The sequence below is a fragment of the Anastrepha ludens genome, chromosome 3 (genome assembly GCF_028408465.1).
Source record: "Anastrepha ludens isolate Willacy chromosome 3, idAnaLude1.1, whole genome shotgun sequence".
In the NCBI taxonomy this organism is placed as follows: Eukaryota; Metazoa; Arthropoda; class Insecta; order Diptera; family Tephritidae; genus Anastrepha; species Anastrepha ludens.
This window is the reverse complement of record NC_071499.1, coordinates 13441385-13449765: the sequence shown is the minus strand read 5'-3', so window position 1 is coordinate 13449765 and position 8381 is coordinate 13441385. Positions and strand designations below refer to the sequence as shown.

The 8381-nt window shown below is 38.6% G+C and overlaps 1 protein-coding gene across 1 annotated transcript in view; it reads left to right on the top strand.

Annotated features, from left to right (window-relative positions):
- Positions 1-381: 381 nt before the first annotated feature.
- LOC128857043 (uncharacterized) overlaps positions 382-8381 on the top strand; it is an 81631-nt gene continuing 73631 nt past the window's right edge. The window contains exon 1 of the mRNA XM_054092572.1: positions 382-1067. The gene's annotated coding sequence lies outside the window, so the exon portion shown is untranslated. The remainder of the gene's footprint in view (positions 1068-8381) is intronic.

Here is an 8381-nt window from a genome sequence, read left to right as displayed (position 1 = left end):
AAATATGAAAATAAATTTATTATATTTTATTAAAAACATTTAACAGTTGAAAAATTTTAGTACACACACTTTTACTACAAAAAATAAGAAATTATATTTATTATAAATATTTTGTTAATATATATTAAAAAAGTTTAATACTAGAAAAATTTTAGTACAACCACTTTTAGTACAAAAAATAGAAAATTCTTTTTATTATCTTTTATTAAAAAATGTAATAGTAGGAAAATTTGAGTACAAAATCTTTTAGTGCAAGCATTTTTAGTACAAAAAATAGCAAAATATATATAAGCATATATTTTCTACACTTATAAGCATACAGAATTAAATTTCTTATTCAAATTGACTCAACTTTTGCTTTCGTTATATTTACTTTCAGCAAAAATAACGACGCCCAGAAAAAGCGAGAAAAGCAACAGCAACTGAACTACGATTACAACAATTTTTAGCTTTTAACTACCCTCAAGTTTATTATTACTTCAAAAGCGAAAAAAAACAACGAACGTATTTCACCGCTCCAACAACGCGGCTCCCCGCTTCGCAGCGCTGCCATTCACCATGTAAACACAATTGGCTCAAACGCCGCTGTTTCTTTCCAATTTTTACAACTCCATTCATTCAGCCTAAGCAAGCGAAAAAAAAAATTATATTAAATAAGTAAATGCTTGCCACTTAACATCATTTCGTTTCTTTCCAACTAATGAAAATTATTTCGTATAATCGAAAGTTTAATTTCCAAGCCACAAATAACAAAATTACCTACTTATATAATATCTAATTGTTTTCCGGAAAAAGTAAATCACCTGCAATTTCGTTATAAAACAATTTAATCAGAAAATACTGCAATATTTCGAAGCACTTCAATCACTTTCAATCGTTATTAATATCAGAAACTTGGGTGAAGAAGGTGAAAAGACGTTAAAAATCAGATATTAGAAAACAAAAAATCATAACTCACTTCGAAGTGGCATCCCATTACATCCAACTACTTACAACTTAACAAACAAACAAACAAAAAACGTTTTAACTTCATTCATACAACGATTCTGTGATAAAAGAACCAAAAGGTGAGTCGAATACTAAATTTATGCACTAAATTATTTTAAGTAGTAGTACACCACATCATGGAAAACTATTAAAAGAGTACATAACTACGGTACTTTAATTAGGAATTACTTTAATAGCAATGGATTTAACGAATCTAGTTTTAGTAGAAAATATTGCACATCTATTCTTTTTCATAAAGTAATTTTAACATTTTCGCCCGTCGTGGTAATTTTGCTTTGTAGACTTATGCGATTTTCTTTGCCAAGTATCATTTGTATATTTATACAGCTTCGAATATGAAAATTAAATATTCTTGGGCAGGAGTTTGTTAAGCTTCAAGATCTAAAATCGTTCTGCCACAAAAAAAATAGGCTACAGCGCAATACAAATTTAGAGATATACCACCGTCTATATTTAGAGGCACAACATGCTATGTCTAGTGTCGAACATTTTCTCGCTAGCTCATCCGCTATCTCAATACCTTATATGTTCCTATATCTGAGGACCCATATCAAAGTAATTTCTAGTCTTAGTCATTGGCAATTCTAGTTCCTCTTTATACTCTAAAATTAGTTTGGATGAAATGCAATTGGAGTCTAAAGCCTTGATAGCTGCTTGACTGTCTGAAAAGATAGCTACTCTTGCACCAACTTCTTTGTAGAGTTTTAGCGATTTGTATGCTTCCCTGATCGCTAAAAGTTCTACCTGGAACATGCCGGCATAATCAGGAAGTCGAATTCACTGAGATACGTTGAGCGGCTCAGAATGGAAGCCTGCAGTTCATCTTAGAACCATCAGTGTATATTTCAATATCGTATCTTCCAATTACCTTCCCTGTGCCCCATTCGGCTCTCGGTTGAAAACGTCTTTCTTGAAGTTAAGGATGTGAGGGTCCCTGTAGGAGGATCTCTCTGTGATCGTATGACCTTGTTGTCCAGCTTCCTATGTCTCTGAGTCTCACCGCGCTGCAAGTAGCTATTCTTTTAATGTGTAAATCTCATGGTAATAGATGAGTTAGTACATTGAACGCTTCAGTAGGACTGGTGCTAAGCGCTGCTGTAGTTAAGATACACACTGTTCTTTGTATCTTGCTCAGCTTGGTTTGGTTGCCTTTCTTTTCTGTTGCGGGCAACCAGACTAGTGCCGCATATGTTAGTATTTGCCTTACAATGGTTGTGTAGAACCAATTGGATAGTTTTGGTTGGAGACCAAAAGTCAAAAGCCAGTGAAAAATTATAACATGAAATTATGTTTTATTCATTGTTTTGAAAATAACAAAAGTGGCTGAAGACTTAGCACAACAACTCACTAAGAACTAATGAATAGAATTTAGAAAATTTTAACAGCTGTCTTTTTAAGGTTAGTACTAACTGAAAAAGAGGTGAATACGATAAAACTAGGGCCATCGATGTGCTAGACCCTGAACATTTCAGCCCATGTTTTATGTTGCATAGTTCCATCATAAAGCTCATAGCGCACCTCACTTCCGCAGAGGTGTTGAAAGGCTTTCGTCAACACTCGCAGTTTGGAAAATTTTCCATCGCGATTTGTATACCATAGTTTTTGCATTTCCTATGCATTGTTTCATCGCCGCTCTTCAACACTTGGCCACACTTACTAAAGTTGTTAAAGATAGTTTGGTTGGAGAGGTACTAAACAAGTATGACATAATACAAAATGTCTGATGACTTTGCAACACCTTTTACGGGAGGCAGCAGAGGGAGGGGTAGAACATATTTGTAACTAACTGTAAAAAATTTATGATTTCCGCAATCCAACGCATGCTGGGTATTCAAATACGCAGACCAAAACGAAACACAATAAATTTCCACATACTTTCACGAATGCAACACACAAATTGCATCACCGTAAAACATAGAAATTCCATTATGCTTTTGTAGGCGCCCAAAGTGGGCAGATTTACGAGCGATTTTTACAGCCAATCTATTACAATTTTCATATTTGAATTATCGGGCTACAACATCAAGATGACGATAAAGATTACGGCTTTTGCTGCAGCCGGCCTGCGAAGTCATTATCGCGACGATTAGAACATAAAACTGAAAATTATAGGCTATTAAGCGGCACGCATTGACAAGAACAATGACAACAATAACCACAACAACAGCAATAAAAACAACAACACGAACGTGCAGTATGAAAGCTAGTTAAATATGCAAAGGCAAAGAAAAATGGCTTGCGTACAAAACAACAACAAAAAAAATAATAAAATGCATATTCAGATACTTGGAAATAAGAAGATAAAAAAGTTCTAAAGTTGGTGGCTGCCTTGCAGGCCTTTCGCATTTTGCGTGCATAGCAATTGGCTTTGATTAAAAAACCTATTTATTTATTTATTAACCGCGTAAAGCGATATATTCGCACCAATATAGAGTTTTAGTGTAGCATTTCACGCCTCTTAATTTACGCAACGGCAATGAGGTGCGCGCCAGCCTGCCTCCGAAGCGGAGCTGGTGTTTGTACTGAACTCGATGTGGGTTGTGTCTGCGCCTTTGTGCTTATCGGCGCGATCTAAGCGGCTTATAGAAAACCACAAACGGGTATGTAGCTACGCCTGTGTGTGTGTGTGTGTGTGTGTGTGTGAGTGTGTAAGTACGCATATGCGTTGAACTTTTAGTTGCTTAGATTGAATTTATTGCTAATTGTGAAATAATAAATATTTGTTTTGTCAATATGTCAAACAAAGTACCTGTCGCTGAGGCTGCGCATATCAAACCGCAAGAAAAATAAATGCATAGATTTCTAATAAATATTAACATTTATGGACTAATATACTCATATTTTACATGTAATTGATAGGATATCCATGAATAGTTGATGGATAATGCAAATGTTTATACGAGGGTTGCCGTTTATGTTTTGTGCCTTTGAAACTCTGCGTGTGATGAGCTGTAATTCGATATTTTTAACGAAATGTTGGGTATTTTTTAGCGAAAACTTATATATAAAGTTTTCACAGGCGAGCTTAATTCATTCTTTTGCCAGCGAGTTGAAAAATTTATCTCGTCCAAAAGATGAGATTATTTATTGATATATGGAAAATAACTCTAAATTATTATTTTACAATAAAAGGAGCACTAGCTGCCAGGGCTTACGGCTCACTGCTCTAATAAGATTATTATTTGCCTAGAAAAGTTAAGCTATTAGACAGTGAATTTTCTGGAAAAGATTATTAAGCACTATCGACACATGAATTAATAAAGAAATTAAGTAATGAGGGAAGTAAATTCATAGGATATACGGCGGCCGCCGTAGCCGAATGGGTTGGTGCGTGACTACCATTCGGAATTCACAGAGAGAACGTCGGTTCGAATCTCAATGAAACACCAAAATTAAGAAAAACATTTTTCTAATAGCGGTCGCCCCTCGGCAGGCGGTGGCAAACCTCCGAGTGTATTTCTGCCATGAAAAAGCTCCTCATAAAAATATCTGCCGTTCGGAGTCGGCTTGAAACTGTAGGTCCCTCCATTTGAGGAACAACATCAAGACGCTCACCACAAATACGAGGAGGAGCTCGGCCAAACACCCAAAAAGGGTATATGCGCCAATTATATATATATTAGGCCGGGTCGATTTGTGGGGAGGCAAAAAAATCGCCCATTGCTCTGTGAAAATCATATTCTAGGGATCAAAATAAGAAACTTTGCCGAAGGAACCATACCTCTAAAACGAATTCTGATGTCCCCCAATTTGGGTCGAACTTTTTATTTTCTTTTCTCATGTAAACGCCAAAAATGGTGATATTTTGAAATGACTATATGGGGAACCCCCCAGGGGAGTTCCAGGGGGTGTGCCACTGGCATGGGTGGATCGGCCGTCCAAAGTTAGTGGGGGTCGTTCATACATTTGGACTTGATTGGAACACTCTAAATGGGTCAAAGTGGGATTTTTCGTTCGACCCAAATTGGGGGACATCAAAATTCGTTTTAGAGGTATGGTTCCTTCGGCAAAGTTTCTTATTTTGATCCCTAGAATACGATTTTCACAGAGCAATGCGCGATTTTTAAATCGACCCGCCCTAATATATATATATAGAACGGCAGTACGAAAAGGAGTTACCTGTATGCCGCGATGTCTGAATTTGGTATCCCCGCAAAACTAATACGGCTATGTAAGATGACGTTGCTCAACACCAGCAGCGCCGTCAGAATTGGGAAGGACCTCTCCGAGCCGTTTGATACCAAACGAGGTTTCAGACAGGGTGACTCGCTGTCGTGTGACTTCTTTAACCTGATGTTGGAGAGCATCGTACGAGCCGCAGAACTTAATCGCTCAGGCACAATTTTTTATAAGAGCGTACAATTGCTGGCGTATGCCGATGATATTGACATCATCGGCCTTAACAACCGCGCTGTTAGTTCTGCCTTCTCCAAACTGGACAAAGAGGCAAAGCGAATGGGTCTGGTGGTGAACGAGGACAAAACGAAGTACCTCCTGTCTTCAAAAAAACAGTCGGCGCACTCGCGTATCGGCACCCACGTCACTGTAGACAGTTATAATTTCGAGGTTGTAAAAGACTTCGTCTATTTAGGAACCAGCATTAACACCGATAACAATATCAGCCTTGAAATCCAACGTAGAATCTCTCTTGCCAACAAGTGCTACTTTGGATTAAGTAGGCAACTGAGCAGTAAAGTCCTCTCTCGACGAACAAAACTAACACTCTACAAGACTCTCATAATGCCCGTCCTAACGTATGGCGCAGAAGCTTGGACGATGACAGCATCCGATGAAGCGACGCTTGGAGTGTTCGAGAGAAAGATTCTGCGTAAGATTTTTGGACCTTTGCACGTTGGCAATGGCGAATATCGCAGACGATGGAACGATGAGCTGTATGAGCTTTACGACGACATAGACATAGCGCAGCGAATAAAGATCCAGCGGCTACGTTGGCTGGGTCATGTCGCCCGAATGGATACAAACGCTCCGGCTTTGAAAGTATTCGATGCGGTACCAGCTGGTGGTAGCAGAGGAAGAGGGCGGCCTCCTCTGCGTTGGAAAGATCAGGTGGAGAAGGACTTGGCTTCACTTGGTGTGTCCAACTGGCGCCGGTTAGCACGAGAAAGAAACGACTGGCGCGCTTTGCTAAACTCGGCCAAAATCGCGTAAGCGGTTATAGCGCCAATTAAGAAGAAGAAAGAGACTAATGGCTTAAAACAATTTTCTCAGATCCGCTCTAATTAAGTAATCTGTCATTTAAAATGTGTGAGTGTGTACCGATTGTATGTCCAATGCGTTGTCGGATGAAGGCAGTGATGTCCTTGGTACAGCTTATGGCTAGATAGTTGGGTTAAGTGCCAGTTGTACGAGTATTTATGCTTGCATAATGGTGTTTCACTGTTCTCTATGCCTCAGTTCTTTTTGCATCAAAATATTTATTAATTAGTCCGTAGATGTCCTTCTTCAGCATACAATCAAATGTGTGAAACGTTTCCATTGCTGCAGGCTCAGCTTTTTGGCCGGCATGCTCATTCCCTTTAATACCAACGTGGTCAGGAATCCACATTATTTTGACTTTATTTTGATGCTCAATTAATATGCTCCGTATGCTTGAAATAAGTGGTGATTTGTTTGTTATGTTCATGATACCTGATATGGTGGACTTGCTATCCGAACAAATTATTGTTGTTTCATTAGTTTTTGATTATGGCAATTATTATGGCATGGATATTGCTATAGCTTCTGTTGTGTACACAAAACAGTAGTAAGGTATTTGACCCTTCGTTATTGTTTCATCATCAGCATTCACTACTGCAAGCGTGGTGTGGTCCAGAATTTTTGAACCATCAGTGTAGATCATTTTCCATTCAGGTCTAAATGGTGCGACGTATTCTTCAAACCAACGCTGGTATGAACTGGTGTTGGATTTAGGAAATGTTGCTATAGCAAAAAGGACTGAGGACTTTCTAAAAAGCCAAGGCGGAGAGCTAATTGGGGGCCTTAACATGTTCCCCGTCCCAATACAAAAATGCAAAATTGACCGACAAGTCCAACAGGGGTTTTTGAATAATTTGTTTTTTTGTAGTCATAGGATAGCTTTAGTAATAATAATAATTAAAAAAAAAAAACAGATGTAGGGTATTTCTACCTGAAACACTTATGGTACATGAGCGTAGAGGGACATTTTTGCTTCTGCACGTTCATAAAACACATGTGGTTCATATACCCCCTGACGCACATATGGCTCAGGAACGTATCAGTGCTTATCAGGCGCACGTTTACTGAACCATATGTGGCTCAGCGGACAGGGAACGTGTTAATTGGGGCCGTGTGATTATTCCCGGTTTGTTAGCATATTCCAGTGCTCTTACTATGTATAGTTGACTTGTGATTTTGCATTTTACTTGCAGCAAATAGTGATGACGTGGCCTCATGTAGAATACTATTGTTGCAATAGACAAGTTTTGGGATGATTTCTGTTGTGATTTGTGGTGTATTCTGTTCTCTCCGAAACGTTGGGTAGCCCTACTTCCATCAATATGTACTGTAGCGGAGATGTTGGAAAGGCTCGAACGCTTCTGCGTACGGCCACGTGGTATGTTGGGAAAATTAGCTTAAGGTGACTTTTGATGCAGTGTCCATTTATTGGCAAACCATAGTAATATTTATAAGATGTATGATATGTATAAAACTATATTTAGATTACAGATACTTTATAATATTTAACCTGGCAGCTAAGTTCTTTTTTAAATCTAAACAGTTTTCTTTAAAGTAAGACGCTTATCAAAGATAATTCCAAGAAATCAAGATGAGATTAACTCATGAAAATTTTCGTACGATGGTTAGCTATGATTGCGAGACTTAGATCGTGTATTCATTGGGGGGGATTTTTACGTGGCGAGTCCGAAACCCAGCGCACAACCAGCTATCCTGGTTTGCTACGCTTTCCCACATTAGCTCGCTCTCGGACGGGTGTTCGGAAGCTACCCAGAGGCTACTTGTGCTAAGCCCAGAAGTTGTGAGCTACTTGAACCTTATGCAGAAGAATCGTCCCAAGTGAATGCCGCATATCGGCACCAACATCAGTATTGCCAATTATGATTTCGAGGCTGTAAGAGTCTTCGTTTATTTATATTATCAAGACGATGAGTGCATTGATCAACTTACTGCGACTTTTGGCGTTCTTGGCGAATCTTGGATTCCATGGGATGAAACTTCGAGACACAGATATGTTATCTGAGCAGTATCGCCTGTTTTTAGCACATAAGGACGATCTTGTGCCCATAGTTTCATTTGGAAGAAACTGCGTGAGCAATGGAGCAATTGAAAATGCATTCAAAGAAATTTGACGGATAGTTTCTTTACCGATGGGT